This window comes from Parasteatoda tepidariorum, chromosome 7 (genome assembly GCF_043381705.1).
Source record: "Parasteatoda tepidariorum isolate YZ-2023 chromosome 7, CAS_Ptep_4.0, whole genome shotgun sequence".
Taxonomy (NCBI): Eukaryota; Metazoa; Arthropoda; class Arachnida; order Araneae; family Theridiidae; genus Parasteatoda; species Parasteatoda tepidariorum.
This window is the reverse complement of record NC_092210.1, coordinates 35,463,042-35,479,895: the sequence shown is the minus strand read 5'-3', so window position 1 is coordinate 35,479,895 and position 16,854 is coordinate 35,463,042.

The window sequence follows — 16,854 nt, the reverse complement described above, 5'->3', positions numbered from 1 at the left end:
CGTTATCTGCACAAAAGATATGAGTTTGAGTAGAACAGTACTTTGTATTGTTTAAAGAAATTCAATATAAAATTTACTTATAAAAGTTCTTGAATAAAATAGTATGATTATTGATTATCGTAAAATTAATTATAATTCATTATTATTTTAATTCATTCACAACTTGACTTACAAGTGATGCCTTTTGCAATTTTAAAGAATATTTCCTCGTGATAGTCAACTTTTTGAAAATGCATTATTTACACAAAAGATATGAGTTTTAGTAGAGAAGTATTTCGTTTTGTTTATAAAAATTCAATCGAACTTTTTTGTAAAAATTATGGAGCAAAGAAAGTGTGATGTTGGCTATCTTATTACTAATTATAAGTCATTGTTTCTTTCTTATTCATTTACTACCTGATCTATAAAAAATGCTCTTTGTAACTTTAAAGAATTTTTACATGCGATAGACAATTTTTTGAAATTACATTGTATAATTATATGCATTATTAGGAATATTCTAAACATGTCTTCTTTCTAAACAGTTGTTTTAAAATTGCAGTAATTTAGATTTGAAAGTAACAGTTACTCACCATTGAAATTTTCTTAATTTTCAGAATAACTCATAAATTTTTGAATATGAATGAAAAAAAATTCCAAACAAAATTTTTTTTGGATTTTATATTTGTGTACAAATATAATTGCGATAAGCTGACAGATTTTTTTAGTAACGACAGGTTTTTAAGACAGCCGAATTGTGTTTTTAATTGCAATCAGAGTGTCAGAAAAAAAAATATATAAAAGGGACGTCGGTGTCCTATCTGCATCAAAGGGTTATGCTAATGGCAAAATGGCAAGATTTAAAAGTCTGCTTAACGTTTAATGCACTCTCAGAAATAAAACTCTTACATCTGACGATTCAGCAATTTTTGAGATGCATTTCATTAATACCGAGACCCACCTCGTCATGAAATCGCGTGATTTGTGACGAAACGCTAACTCTCAAATGTATGACAAAAGTGGTACCTCAATTGCGGAATTTTATTGTAGTACATTGAGGGAGATTAACTTGAATGACGAAACTGGAATGAAGACTGGACAATTGAAAATAAAGGATCGGTAAAGCTAGCTGACCAGCTTGTATGATGGTCAAGGAATTGGCTTAGTACTTGGAAGGTCTCGGGTTCGAATCTCATTTCGGGGACTGGATAAATTTATCCCGTTGTTCTTTTGGTCCTTCTTGTGTTGTTTGGGCGACTTTGTGGCCAACTTATATGGTGTTCACGAGAAATTGATTATTAAAAAAAAATTAAGTGCCTATGTCATTAAGAGTTATTTATTTATTTTTTTGAAAAAGAAATCGAATGAAGAATATCGTTTCCTTGAAGAAGTGACGATAGTTTAGTGACGATCGCTATTTAGTCACTTTGACGAAATTTTTACTCGGGACATATAACAGGAAATGATTCTTCAAAAACGAAGAAAATTTCGTGAAATTTGTGCATCCATATTTTACAGTGTGCAACATTTTGCAACCAAACCATATCTTATCGCGTATTACATAAATTTCCTGTACGTCTCGATCTTATTTTTTTCTCTTAAAACGTTCCTATAATGCAACCAATATTCTTTATTTTTAGCTGTTGCTTATTTTGATACAGAAAAAGAAATGCATGCTTAAATCCATCATTTCCTTAAATTCCGAGAAAAATAAAATGTCTTCAACGTTAAATAACATTTTTGAAACATAATTTAAATTCATAGCTAGAGCGATTAAATGATTTTCTACAGAATTCAAGTTTTAAAGATTCCTCAGAGTAAAGTTTTTATTTTACGACCATGGCTATTAAGTTAGTCAAGCGTGAGTGATGTGTAGACGTTTACTTTAGGTGATATAACATACTTTAAAGTTTTCTCTCTCTTATATGATGAATAGGGTTTTCTCTTATCATAAGATAAATTTTTGCAGCATTGAATATTTTTCAGTGTTGCATCATTCTTTGATAACGACGGTATAGCTATTGCTGTCATAAATATTCATCTTTATTTAGATCTTTATCATTTGGGTGGATTTATGCAGCAAAGTGACATTTATTTTTTTAATGCGTTATGATTTGAAAAATATTATAACCAATAAAAATGCTCTGAATATCAAGATATTATTTTTTTAATGAAATTCATGGTGATAACACAGTTTGAAATTGCTTTTTTTATAATTATGATAATTGAATAGTAAAATTAGATAATGGTTAATTACAAATTGTTAATAGGAACCCTAACTTTCAGGAAGTCCTTTAGTAAGAATTTTACATACTAATCTATTTCTTACAATGGTAATTATTTTATCATTCTACAATAAAAAAAACAGGTTTCGCTTTAATTTAAATTTTAAAAAAAATTGCTACAGAGCGCTGAAATGAATAAAGGAGCAACAAAAATGTTCTTTTAATTAAATTAATTCATAAATAAGTAAAATTAAATGTAAAGATAGAAACAACTAAATACAAAAACACAATGCACCTTCCAATACTTCAAATTTTATCATAAAGTCTGTGTATGCTTAGAAATACAATTTGACCATCATAAGAAATTCCATTTGAAAGAGGAAAAATATAACCATGAAACAGAGACAATTATAAGGAGCCTGAAATACTAAAGAAGGCTTGAAACTCAGATGAATTTTCTTATTCTGTACTTATTAATTTTTAAATTTATTTGATTTTTAGCCAAATTTATTTATCATTTATAACTTATGAGTATATCACACGATGATAAATATCGGCAACAAAACCGGAAAGGCAATCTTATCCTCCACTTTCTCAAAAAATTGCTCGAAAATCTTCGTGTGATATAGAATTTATGTTGCCCGAAATATAAACAACTGTTCCTCTCCGTCGAGAGAAAAATCGCCTATAATTAAAAGCAGCTCACACTTGGTCCAATCAGATCGTTTGTTTTTATGACGTTTCAATACGTATACAAATGTAAATAAAAATGGCGGTGACGTTGATAAATTTCAGTCCAAGCACAAAAACTCGAAAATGAAATATACCTGTTATTTTCCATTAGTGTATAGAATAATCCTAGAACTATAAGCGAAATATCTGTCAAACTTTAAATAGGTTTATAAAGGATATCTGAAGGCTTAACTGATTTCAAATTAATGGTATTTAATCTCCCTTATTCTAATAATGTGTTGGTAAAATTTGATAGTGATTTCTTACTTTTATTTTAGATATTTTGTGGAATTCTGCATGGTTTGACTGGTGAAGAAGAAAAGATATGTAATATTGTTTATATGATAGAAATTAAAAAATAAAAAATGTAAAGGAATAATGTTCAAAATGCTTCTCTTGTAATTAAAAAGTATATTTTTTAAAATTGAATCTTGAATCATTTAAAATGCAAAACATGTTTAAAGCCTACAACAAAATAACAAGATACTTAAAAAGTATGCTCTTAATAAATTATTGTTTTTTACTAGTTATTAATAAATTTTAATTTACATAGTATATATTACAATAAATTTGTCCTCAAATAAATCCTGTTATTTAAATTATTTTATACCAATACTGAATTTTTCAAATTTTACACTTATGAATTGTAAGTATGATAATGAAAATCCTCTTATAATTAAAAAACAATTTTAAAAAGAAATTGGCATTTCATAAAAGTGATAATCATAATATGCACTGAGTAGATGATGAATAAAAGTGATGATCCCTTAATGCAATGTCAATTAATTTTAAGACAATAAAATTCTGAGACATTGTAGTATAGACAACTCAGACATTATTTATTATGTATTTTTTAGACTAAATTTAAGAAAGTAGAATTGTTTTGATAGATCTAATAGTTTTGATGTTATAGATATTTTATAAGTAAACGGTAAGTCGAAAATTGTATATTTCATGCATTAACCCCCCATTTCTTCTAAAGAATTATTTCAAAGGACTATTTTAATGGATTATGAGTAAAAAATTAAATTTGAAGAAATACCTCACTTGTTTAGATAGCTATAGCAGTTAAGTCAAAAAATTGTACTTTCGACACATGAAACTTTTGTAAGGTTTAGAATTACTAAACTATTAACTCAGACAGCTTGGTTTTATTCTCATTCGATTTAGCATATACATAGGTAACGATACCTGACTTGCCTTGTTGGCAATGTTAGATGCATAAATATGAATAAAAAAACTGTACTTTTATGCATGAAACATAAACAACTTCTATAACACTAGTCACTCGATTCAAAGTTAAAAAATTCACAAAAATACTAGGTAGTATTTAAGTCAATATCACCTTTACCCCTTATCCTTTTAGAGATGCAAAAAGAAATTTATTGATATCTTAATCTCATTTTTATATTATGTACTTCTGTACAAAACTAAATGAAAATCAATCAATATTCTACAGCGTCTGCGATTTCCTCCTCCCTCCCTTTACAAATATCGTTGAGAAAGTATGAGATAATAGCATCACATGAAAAAATAAAATATGAGCCAAAAGTTAAGATAAATACGAAACTATGGTAACCGTTGCGATCAACCCTTCGGGTATACCATATACCGTATATATATATATATATANTATATATGTATATATATATATATATATATATATATATATGACGCTCTGAACACAAATGAAATTACATAAAAAATACATTAAAATTGAATCACATATTAAATACATTAAAACGCAAATATATTTTTTGTTACTTTCTACTTATAGAAAATACTCTAATGTTATTTAAAAAAATCCGGTCAGATTATCGGAATTTTATTTAATATAAAATATAAAATGAAAAAAGAGTGATTTGATTTTTTTTCATTCATAATTTACAATTTATCGAAAAATTGTGATTTTGTAAATGAAAGATATTTTAATATAGAATACATTTATCTCTTATATATCTTTTTTTTTTTTTAAATGGCAGGCACTGAACATTATTCTTCGCCTTAGAAGATGTCAGAATTGTTACTCATTTCACGTTACCCAGTGGGCACCTGTGAACCAAAGTCACGGAGTCGAGCAACATTACCCACGCCACACTGCCACAAACCCGTTTATAGGGTGGGCAGCATTCACACATCACACACAACAGAGGGCAACACATAGAGAGAGAAACGTTCATGCCCAGAGCAGGATTTTAACCCACAGCCATTGGCTTCGCAGTCAGGCGCGCTAACCTCTCGGCCACCTAGCCGGCTTCTCCTAGATGTAAATAGCTACGAATAGTGCAAATTTTAAAAAGTATTGCTTGAAAATGAGCCACATTTGGAAAATTTCATCATCAATTCAGGAAAAAAACACCAGTGTCTGATGCTGTAGTTACAACCATTAATTAATAAAAGGCTACCTATAATATTGTTAGTTTATTTTTATCTGTAAATACGAAATGGTAAAAATTGAACAATATGTTTAATACAAATTCTGCGGCACTAAGGTCTTCACTATATTTGTCTTCACTAAGTAGAAAATAATTAAATTTCTTTAATGACTTGATAGCTTTTCAGTAGTTAGTTTTCACACTATTATTGCATATATTGACAATGCTATTGATGTTTTCATATGTTGAATTATGTTTTTTTAAATAAATGCTCATACACAATGCACTAGTGTGCTAATGTTTTCTCTTAACAATTCTCAAGGAATTTTTAATAAAATATACTTTGAATAATAATTAAATATCAATGAATGATTTTCAAAATCACTAAAAAGATTTTATATTTAAAAAATGTTACTCAAAACAACAATCACAACAATCGTTTTAAAAGCGAAATATTAACAGGCCTAAATAGCAAGCTGACATAGCTTAAACACGAAAGCACTTAAATGCATTTTATTTATTTACTTCATTTAGAGAGTTAAAATTATTTACCTTTCTCAAGAAATATTTTTCAGGGTATTTAATCCCGTCTTTAACTTTCGTACAATTTACATATCTTTACAAATTAGCTCCATTTTTAATTATGTTTCCGCCAGTTGTTGTTGAGGGATTACAATTAATGCAAATTAAATGCAAAAGTACAGTCATTGCAACAAGACGGTTAAAATGAAATATTATGTTATAAATACAAACACGCACAAATTTTGAAATACTCTCAGTGTGTAAGCTTTTAAGAGCCTAATAGCCATAAATGATTTTCATCTACCGATATTTTGTATTACATCTTTTGTAAAAGTTTAGAAACGCAAACGTTAGAAAGGAAAACATTTGTTAAGTATGCTATTTGTAATATGATCAAAGATTCGGCTGTAGAAGCATTTGAACACACACGCTGATTTAACATTTTAAAATATTTGTTTCGTTGGCCATTCGTATTCGAAACATTTAAGTGATGAGGCGAAAGGATTTAATAATAATCATACTTAAAAATCTAAAACGAATATCATAAATTAAATACGAATATCAAGAGTGCGCAAAAAATAAATGGACCACTCTGAATAACTTTTGATGCAATAAGAGGATGTAAGCGTTTTACGATTCAATCTTGAAGGTGTGATCTGAAATTCCTATTTTATTAGTGTAGACGATATTTTAAGATAGAATCAGGCACGAAAATATACTTTCTCTGAATGAGCACACATTTTTCAACGGATTCTGATTTCTGATCCCCAAAATATAGGGCGTAACCGCAACCTCAGAAATATAGCTTCAATAGTTTGAGCAAGAGAACAATGCCAAGTTTGGATCCCTTAATGTTAATCTTACTTTTCTTAGTCTTTCGTCATATCTTGAGAAATTTTAAGCCGAATAAAAAAGAATATTGCCTACTATTATAAAATTCTAATGTCCAAAGATAACTCAATGCAGGAATATTTTTTGTAAATATTACTTGTTTTATATTATTTTATTTAAAACTACTCGAAATAAATTTTAAATTGTAACGCATACAATTGCTTACATCACTTTCAAGAATATAATTTAGTATAGCAAAATACAAAATCTGAGCATAATCGGTCGAATAATTACAGAGGAATCAAATTTTAAAGAAGTCATGTTTTTAAGCATCGCGTTATATCCTTGAGCCATTAAGATGAAGTCCTGGAACATTATGATACGTTCATAGATATTCTCGTTTATATAATATTAAAAGGAAATGCAAGGTTACGAGAAAGGTGATCTGTGAGAACAGCCCTTAATATCTTTTGTTAGAATCTTTATTTACTGTATAAACTGAAAAAGATGAAACAAGATAAATTTAAAAGACGGCAAGTATTTTTTAGTAAACTATATTACTGAAAAATATTGTATTAGAAATTGCTGAAATTTTCTGAGACATTTCTGAGAATAATGGATAAAAGGTACATGTTATTTATCTCATGGGTTAGTTAAAGAAATCAAAGAGACGTGCTAAACGTGCTAAAATCTTGTCGTGAAACATTACTGAAACACCTAACTGGCAAATAATGATCAAAATATTTATTGAATTAGATTTTTAATTTCGTACTAATTGAGCCATGGTTGCTTAGAGGATCGAGAGTACGCCTCCTTATAAAATGATGCAGGTTCGAATCCCAGAGGTGACTTGGTGTCATGAATTCTGTTTAAAAATCGAAGCGATTACAATACTGACGTAAAGTATTGTTCGTCGTAAAATATTGATCATGGATTAGAATCAACTTGCCTTCTGGCTAACTGTAGCAGGCATTCGTGGTTTCCCTCTTCAGGTAACGTAACTGCAGGTTAGTTCCATGGAAAAATGATGGAACTAATATTTGGTTGCCTTTGTTGATTTTATTTTTAAATAATAAGTAATTAGTGTCTTTGAACATTACTTTCGTGATATTTGAACTATCAATTTATAAATTTTATATTTTTACTTTTTCTTTTAATGTTTAATTTTCCTCATACGTTTTATTTGAAAACATTTTTTTAATAAAGCATAGCACTTAGATTTATAAGTGTTAATTTTGTTCTTGTATTTTTCTTTGTTCCTGTAGGTGAAAGAGAATTACAGAACATGTAATTCAGTAGTAAAAAATAACAATTCATTGTTCAATGAATATTAACTTTATCATTAAAATATATTTCAAAGAACGAGTTTTATACTTGCTTTAAATTTGATGGCAAAATATTTTATCCCCACAATTATTTATGTTGATAATGGGAAAAGTAGAAAAAATAGGAATAAAGCTTTACTTTCCTAATAAATCTGCTCAGGCTGAATTTTCTTTACAGCTGGTAATCTTTTGACTAAAGAAAACGGATTAATTGGTGTAGTGGTTACGATTTCAGAATAGCTTACATTTAATGTAGCTTTGTAGCAGGATAGTAACATGATATATTTTTTTCTGTGTTCCAAAATGGTTTAATAATAGTAAAATTCTTATATTTATGATATAATGAAGATAATAATTTTTGTTTTGCTAATAATTTCTAAAAATAAACAAATATCAATTTTTTTTTCATACGAAATAAGAATTTTTTGTGATAAAACTAATTATTTTAATTAAAGAGGCAGATAACTTTATACTGATTATTAAACTGAAAATACTTATGAACTGAATATACTGTAAGTCTTAATTTAAGCTAAAATGTAATAATAATTTTTAAGTACATATAATTTGCATGGTTGGATTTTCTATCAATTTCAAACTAATCACAAATCATCATGAGCACAAAAATACCCTCTCCTATTTGATTTTATAGTAAAATCGAACTACGCATACACTGTACAATGCTCGAAAATTAGTTTGCGACAATCTTAACTCAAAAGATTTGGTGCTATCAATGCTATAATTTGAGTATAACTAAACTGCTGGTATTTCTTTCAAAGAAGGAGTAATACATTACTTTAAAATGTCACTACAATAATTAAAACAAAGTTAATGCATTGTAATCATATTCGGCAAAATATTTATGTGAAAGTATCAATGATATCGCCAAGTAATGCATGGGGAATTTTTATTGCTAATATATTAAATAATAGAAGACATTTATTTTTGTCAGTATTTATTTTTTGCGCTTGCCTTTTAATACTGAAAGCTAAAAAAAGAAATTGCTTTCGACTAAGAAAAATATGCTATACTTAATAGGTTAAGTTTAAAGGAAAGTCAGAGATTTTATTGGTATTTGAGCTAAGAGGAGAAAGGAATTCACTAAAAAGACAAAATTCTGCAGTTTTATGCTTTTACGTCCCTGCTGGCCATCTTCCTAGAGAGTGAAATTCTATATACTTAAATAGAAATAAAAAAAATAAAAAAACTTTTTTTTTTAAATTTTCGTTTTACAATCTCTTTAATAAGATTTTTTTATTAATCCTAAATAAATGTCAGTTATATTTACGCCACCAAAGAGGACACCGTCATTGAGTTTTTTTTTTTTAATTTTAATCTGGACATAGTATGAAATGAGCGTCTACAAAAATGGACAATGCTCAAAAATGCTTTAAAAAAATTTGTGTTGCCCAAAATGCGTGTTAGTGAAAATAGGAAAACCTCAAATTGTGTGCTTACGAGAAGTAACAGAGATAAAAATGTGCTTTTACGAAAATGCGCAAGTTCAAAATGAATGTTTATAAAAATGGGTACTAATTGAAATGTGCTTTTATGAAAATTTAATTAGCTGGAGATGCGTTTTTACAACGTTAAGCAATGAGCATAGAATTTTGATGGCGTATCATATAATGTAATGTATAATCACATATATTTTGATTAAATATACATGCATTATTTGTAAGTACAGTAGGCCAATAAAACGGACCTTACTCTGATTAACTTTTGATCTAAGGGCTAGATCCTCACGTTCTAAAACAAATTCTTAATGCTTGAGGGAGTAGCCTCAAATATGCTAATTGAATGTGCCGAAGGTATTTTAAGTTACGAAATCCGACAAAAAAACGTACTTTCTCGAATAAACATACACTTTTTTTAGACGGATTTGGATGTGTGACCCCTAAAATATAAGAAGTAATTGCAAATTTTTAAGCTGGAAAATAAGCCACAGGAAAGTGGTCTAATATTTAGACCCTTTAAAGTTAATTTTAACTTTTACGTATTTCGCTCTAACTGGAAAAAATTTTAAGATAATTTAAAAATCTTTTCTCGCAATTATAAAACTTATCTATCCAAAGATATATCTGCAAAACAATTTAGTAAATGTTTGTTGTTTTCATTTTTTTTATTTAGTAATAGTGAAAAAGAAATTTGAAATGTCAGCACTTTAAAGTATCCAATTTTATATGGCAAAATACAAATCTGAGTTAAGTTGGATGAATAGTTTCCGAGAAATCGAATTTTAAAAAAGTCGTATATTTTGAATTCAGAACTTATCAGGAACTATTCACTCGTTTAAGCTCAAATTTCGTGCTTTGCAATGCCGAAAAATTATGGAATAATCTATTTTCTTTACTAATCAAAAGTTTTTTGACTGTTATTAAAAAAATAATTATAATTAGTATATATTTATTCAAAATTTATTTTTGTAATACGAATCATATAATTGTGATAATTGGGTGCAAAAATTTTTCAATTCAAAAAATCAATACTAAAGCACTTTTGCGAAAAATATTGTACTTTCTGATGTTGATGTTCCGATAGACTCAGAAAAACAATAAAATTCAACTGTAATCTGGTAATTTTGACCATACTTTTTTTAGTTAATACACCAAGTGTATAATTAGCTACAGAATGCTTTTAAAAGAAAGATAAAATTTAACTTAATATTCCTGAATGCATGGACAGTTGAATTCTCAACAGTGATAAAATTGTAAGTTATTTGCTAAAAAAAACGTGTTATTTCGGTTCATGCTAGAGTTTTTAAAAAAAAACAACCATATTCGCAATTGATAATTAAATGTCACTGTTTCACATTTTATTGATTTCAAAGCCTTTTGATAATAACAAACACAATACTTAGATTCAGAATTGGAATTGCGAAGCAGTAAAACAGTTTTTGATTAATGCCAGTAGCTAAAATCAAATATTTGCAATAAACACAGCCGGCCTTACTACTTAATACATTTATTGTCACGAATAAGGATTGTAAGGGCGATATAATATTTGGTATAAATTTATGAAGCTCATAAAATTCCTCATGATAAATCGACAAAACTTCATTCAATTGAAAATACTAACTCGCTCTTCTAAACACTGAAAGGGTACAGTAAGATGAAAAAAAGAAAAAAAAAGAGATAAGTCCTCCGAACTCAGTAAAATATACGCCGCACACACTAAAACGCTCTTAAACTTTCATTCATATACGCGTTTTAAAGGACAATCCCTGCCTTTTCAATTTTACCTGAGCTGGAAAAATTATTAGGCTCAAAGAGCTGACGTTTGCGATTCCCCTCCGAACTGTACCACTGCGTCAAAAGCTTGGTCCGTAACACTCCCTATTTTACGATCACGATGGGGGGAGCGATAAAACTGTCACGTTTCGCTATTTCGTAGCATTCTGCTTCACTTTTACAACTTTTCTTTCTCTTCTATATTTTTTATCCCCTCCCCACACGGATTCCCCGTAGCCCCGAGTCATTACACTGTCCCGGGCTTCAATTTGTCTTCTCAATCGTCAAACATTTATGTGGCCGTTGAGATTTATAAGTTCTTATCATGAGTCATCAAATTTGAGATCCGAAACCCCTCACATCTTCTGCTAACCCCTTCTTCTTCTTCGATCCTCCCTTTATCTTTTGCTTTTTCCACTTATGCTCCTAGATTACGCAGAAAGTTTGAGGTGGCATGGCAGTGTTTATTTTCCCTCAGGAGAAAAAATAGTTTTCATATGTTACTTAAGGGGATAAGTTGTTTCTTTTATCTCAACTTCAATTAACCTAATTATTACACTAGGATTTCTAAAAATTAGTTTCAGAGAAGGATGAGATAAAATTGTAAAAAAAGATATAATAATAATGGAAATGTAATTTCGTTCTCGAAGAAAATGTTTAAACAATTTCTTGAAAGGATAATACGTCTCTTTTCTTTGTTAGTGTTCGTTTGAGCTTTAAATGGCTTGTTTTGAAATTATTTCATTTTGACTTTTTATAAACGTCGGGTTCACAAAGTATATTTCGGATGATAAATTAATTTATTTTTACTCTATATTGTGTACATTTTGTCAATTTATTATAAAATTAACAAAACATATATATTACTGCAGTCAAATTAATCATTAAAAAAAATTATAAGGTGTTAATTTTGATATATTATTATTAGAACAAAAATGAAATCTTATTTTGAAAAACATGTAAAAGAATTTTTCTCAGGGTTCACTAATAATGTTTATTTTCTTATTTTAAACAAAGGTAATTAAAGATGTTATACACTATTGCGTACGTTATATTATCACAAGAAGAAAGTCTAAGAATCTTATTTGCAGCATTGCTGAAAATTCTAAACAAAATTTTGACATCGAATATTAGAAACAGAAGACCCACGAGGTCATATACGGATTACTTTGAGAAAAGAATATAGTATATTTGTACTCATGCTCATTTTTTATTTGTGGAATTGTTTTTAAGACAAGCCTTCTAAAGTATTAAAATCACGAGGAAAATAAGATTTAAATCTATAAAAACAGTTTCTAAAAAAATTGCAAATGGGAGAGGACAGACATTGTTTTTCTTTAGCACGACTAATATTCTCTGCGTAATGACTCTCGCGGAGAAACAATTTTCCTTATTTCTGATTAGAAAAAGGGATCTAAACCATTTGAACTTGTTGATATTCAATTATATATACCTATTGTGTTCAATAGCATATCATTCATTAATAAATTATTCATTAATAAATTTAAAGTGAATAATTCTGTATCATTCACTTACTTCCAACATTTAAAAACTCGTTTTCTAGTTTTTCCTTCCTTTTTTTACTTTTATGATTGTCTTTTTCAAATTATAAACAAAATCATAACTTAAAACTTAATTTGAGAATTTTATTGAATATTAAATACTTATTGAATATAACTATATTTGACTTTTTTCTTATATTATATTTTACAAACCATTGTAAAATAGCGAATTATTATGCATGTCAAAACTTAAGATTAGGCACGCATGTTTTCCACATAGTTAAACAGTTCATTTACATTTACTATTTTAAGTATAGAGTTGTATAGTAACAATATCGATGAATTTTCACGACTACAAATTTGAACAGTTTATTTCATATAGCTTTAAAGAAAACTGTTTATATCGGGACTGCAATTGGAGGATAATTTGTCAAAGTTCTGAAATGAATTTTATTGAATATTAACTATTTCAATACAAACGTTCATAATTAAAATTTAAATATAGAAAAAATTTTTTAATGAAGGCATTTTTTTTTTCTTAGAAACGGATCGGCGAATTTTATTCAAATTTATCAGCGTTAATGCATTAAATCGAGGCATAAATAATAACATTTTCATCATGGCAAATATGTGAAGATTTATAACCTAAAGCTAAAACTGTATAAGCTGAAACTGGATTTGAAACTACAAATTGTCTTTCTTTATCAGAGAAAATAGTATTAATTAATAACAGATTTTTTTTTCATTTGCCTCTTCAAATTTAAATGGGAAGTGCATTTTTTAATTGATGAAAAAATTTATTTCTTAGAAAAATCATCAAAATAAATTAATGAATTAAGTTCAAATTTATCAACGTAAATGCATTAAATCGATCCATTTATTGTAACTATTTCATCACTGCAGGTACGTAAAAACCTACAACAATATTTCATCTTTTTAGCAGAAATATTGTTGTAGGTCAAATTTATAAGCTACATACTTATAGGTCAACAACAGGTAAAGCTACAGATTACACTATAGAACAAAGTTTTATGACATATTTCATGCTATTCTAACTGAAATATTTTCACAAAATACCAAATCAAAATATGGAGGAAATTAAATAAAGAATTTGAAAAATTTTTCTGGAGCTAAAAAGCAAAACTTTGAAGGGACGGGTTTCACAATTCACAGGAAGGGAAGGACAATTTAAAAAAATTCTATAAAAGGAACGCCAAATTCTTTTTATAGAAACGCACCCTAATATACAATCTCCAATTATCACATTTGTAATTAGATTATGAATTTTTCATGAAATCATTAGGTATTTGCTCACTGGAATTATGATCTTCTTATTTTTTCATTTACATCTTAAGTGTAAATATGAAGCTTATTTTTTAATTGAGATAAACTACTTTTTTCTGGATTGTAATTTTTGTAGATTAGAAAAACTCTCAAAATCAATGGATGGATTAAGTTCAAATATATAAACGTAAATCCATTTATGGTAACGATTTCATCACTGCTTGTATGCAAAAATTTGCAACAGCATTTCCGCTTCTAAGCAGAAACCATTCGTTATTTCTGAAACTACAAATTGGCTTTCTCAAACAGAGCACATAGTATTCATTCATTAATATAACTTTTTATTTATTTTGTAGTTACATCTTCGAAGCTTAAGCATATCTCTCTGGCTCTTTTCCGTCTCTTTAAACATTTCATTGCTTTACTTCTTTTTCATGGATACTTCACGCTTCGTTGAATATGTCAGGCACATTTATTAAAAAGCACGCTTCAGAAAAGGTTTGTTTTTAATAAAATGAATCATTTTTTTTTCGACTCGTAAAATGATGCGCATTTATTCCTGTACTGCTTTTGAGTTCATTTTTTTCTAAAGCTTCCCCCCTCGCGCTTTTCCTTTGTAATCTCAACCGCTAAGTTACCGAGTACTCGCGAGGGATTCGAGACGATAAAAAATTAGTTGATATCAAAGAAACTGAAAATTGATTCTAAGTGCTCGTTCAAAAATGTTTTTCCGCTTTTCGTCTTTCATTTTTTTTGTTTTAGTTTTTTGAATAATTTAGGTTTTTTTTCCATGTTTAAGATGAGGCACAGAATATTTCTTTCATACAAACGAGAAAATCGCAATACGAAATTAGATTTCGAATTTGTATGGAAAGAGAGTTTTAGTTTGCATAAAAAAATATTCATCTTTTGATTATGTTGCGAAAGTTGAAATTCTTTTTTATTTTGAAAAGACGAATTAATCTTATATGTATATATGTACATATGCGTTTTTAGTCGTTTTTGCTAGTTTATCTGGATTTTATATAATCAATAATAATAAATAAATTTGTGATCTTTAATGTTTCAGTCAATGACAAGTATAATGATATGAGCTGTATTATGTTAAATATTCATTTCTGTAATCAAACAGGTATCAGTAAACTGTATTTATTGAAGACCTGAATGAATTTTAAGCCTTAGTTCTTTATTTTATTTATGTTTGAGAGAGAGTTACTTGGTTATTTTACAGCGCATCTTTAATTAGTGCATTTAATAGCTTTAATGCGCCTGAAACTGTAAAATGATATACTAAACGTTTTTCACGAGTATCACGATTTCAGGTAGTTTCAGAAAGATTTTACTGATAAGCTTCGCAATTTTAATAAGCATTTTACAGCAAACTTTCTATAATTTACATAAAATGTAAGGTCTTTAATTTTTAAGATTTTCAAGCTATAAATTAATTATTAAATACCTTTGAATATTTTGGAACTAGTTCAATAGTATAACTTTTTTTTCGATAAAAAGAGATCCAGTTGATTAACATATTTTATCGTTTTTTTTTATTCATTTTCGAAACGAATGGAAGACTTATTTTTGCTTTATATATTTTATTTAACTCATCTAATTATTTTAACTTTATCTTTACGCCATCTTAACTTCATTATTTAAATTATGTTCTTTTCCCAACCCTCATTTTATTAAAAAGTCGTTTGCGAAATCAGAATCTTTTTTAGTGTAGATTGCTTTTACAAATTCTAATGTTACTAAAACGTGGAGCTGCCATGATTGCAAGTAAAGAGAACAATGCCACACAGAAAATATTCAAGTATTGCCAAATGAAACTGATAAAATCTTATAATTACAATATTTAAAATCAACACTAAAAAGCAATAAACGTAATCAATATTATAACTAACAATTTCAATATGCAAGATAAGTATTTGTCTCATATTCCGCACTTTATAGCTAATTATTCAAAGTAAATGTTCAATATAAATAGAAACTACAACAGATATACACCATGCATATTTTTGTAGCTGAATATTAAGCACACTAGAAACATATAGTGTATTTTCCATTATTTGTGTATATCTTTTTCACAATTCATCGGAAAAACGTTGCCACTTAGATGAATTGTGACTTTTGTCAATCTCTATAAATTTTATTGTATTTACTATAAAAAATATACGTATTTAACCTACTAAGAAAAATTTGCATGTATGAAATCGCATTCTTCATATATAAATGAAATATATTAAATATTTCGAATTTAACCTAACACTAGAAGAGCCGGTGGAGTCATTTTGATCATTCCTTGCTTTTTCTTATGGTACTTTTGAAGATACGCTTGAGCTTCTATCTATTAAATTTTGAAGATTACGCTAAAGCAAACATTTGCTAATATGACCATATATTATGTGAAACTGTCATAAGTAGGCGATTCATCAAGGAAATTATTTACCCAAACTAACTTATTTGTTTTTAAATGAAGTCAACCAGTCAAAACTTGTTTCGGATTATTTTGTATCTTGGACTGGAAATGACGATTTAAAAAGTCAACTGAATGGGATCAACTGCAAAAAAAAAAATAGAAGAAAATGAAGAAAAATATGTATAAACAAATGTTGCTATCGCGATCTACTCAAAAAACTGGAACATTTATTCTCTCAAATTTCTAAACTATATACATGCATGTCAACAACAATTGAACGATGTTTTGTGATGTATTTCATGCTACTCGAACTGAAATATTTTCGCAAATATTTTCGCATAATCGAAATATGAGGGAAATTAAATATGGAAATTGAAGACAGTTTTCAGGTTCTTAAAAACAAAGTTTTGAGGGGGCAGGATATCAATATTAATTT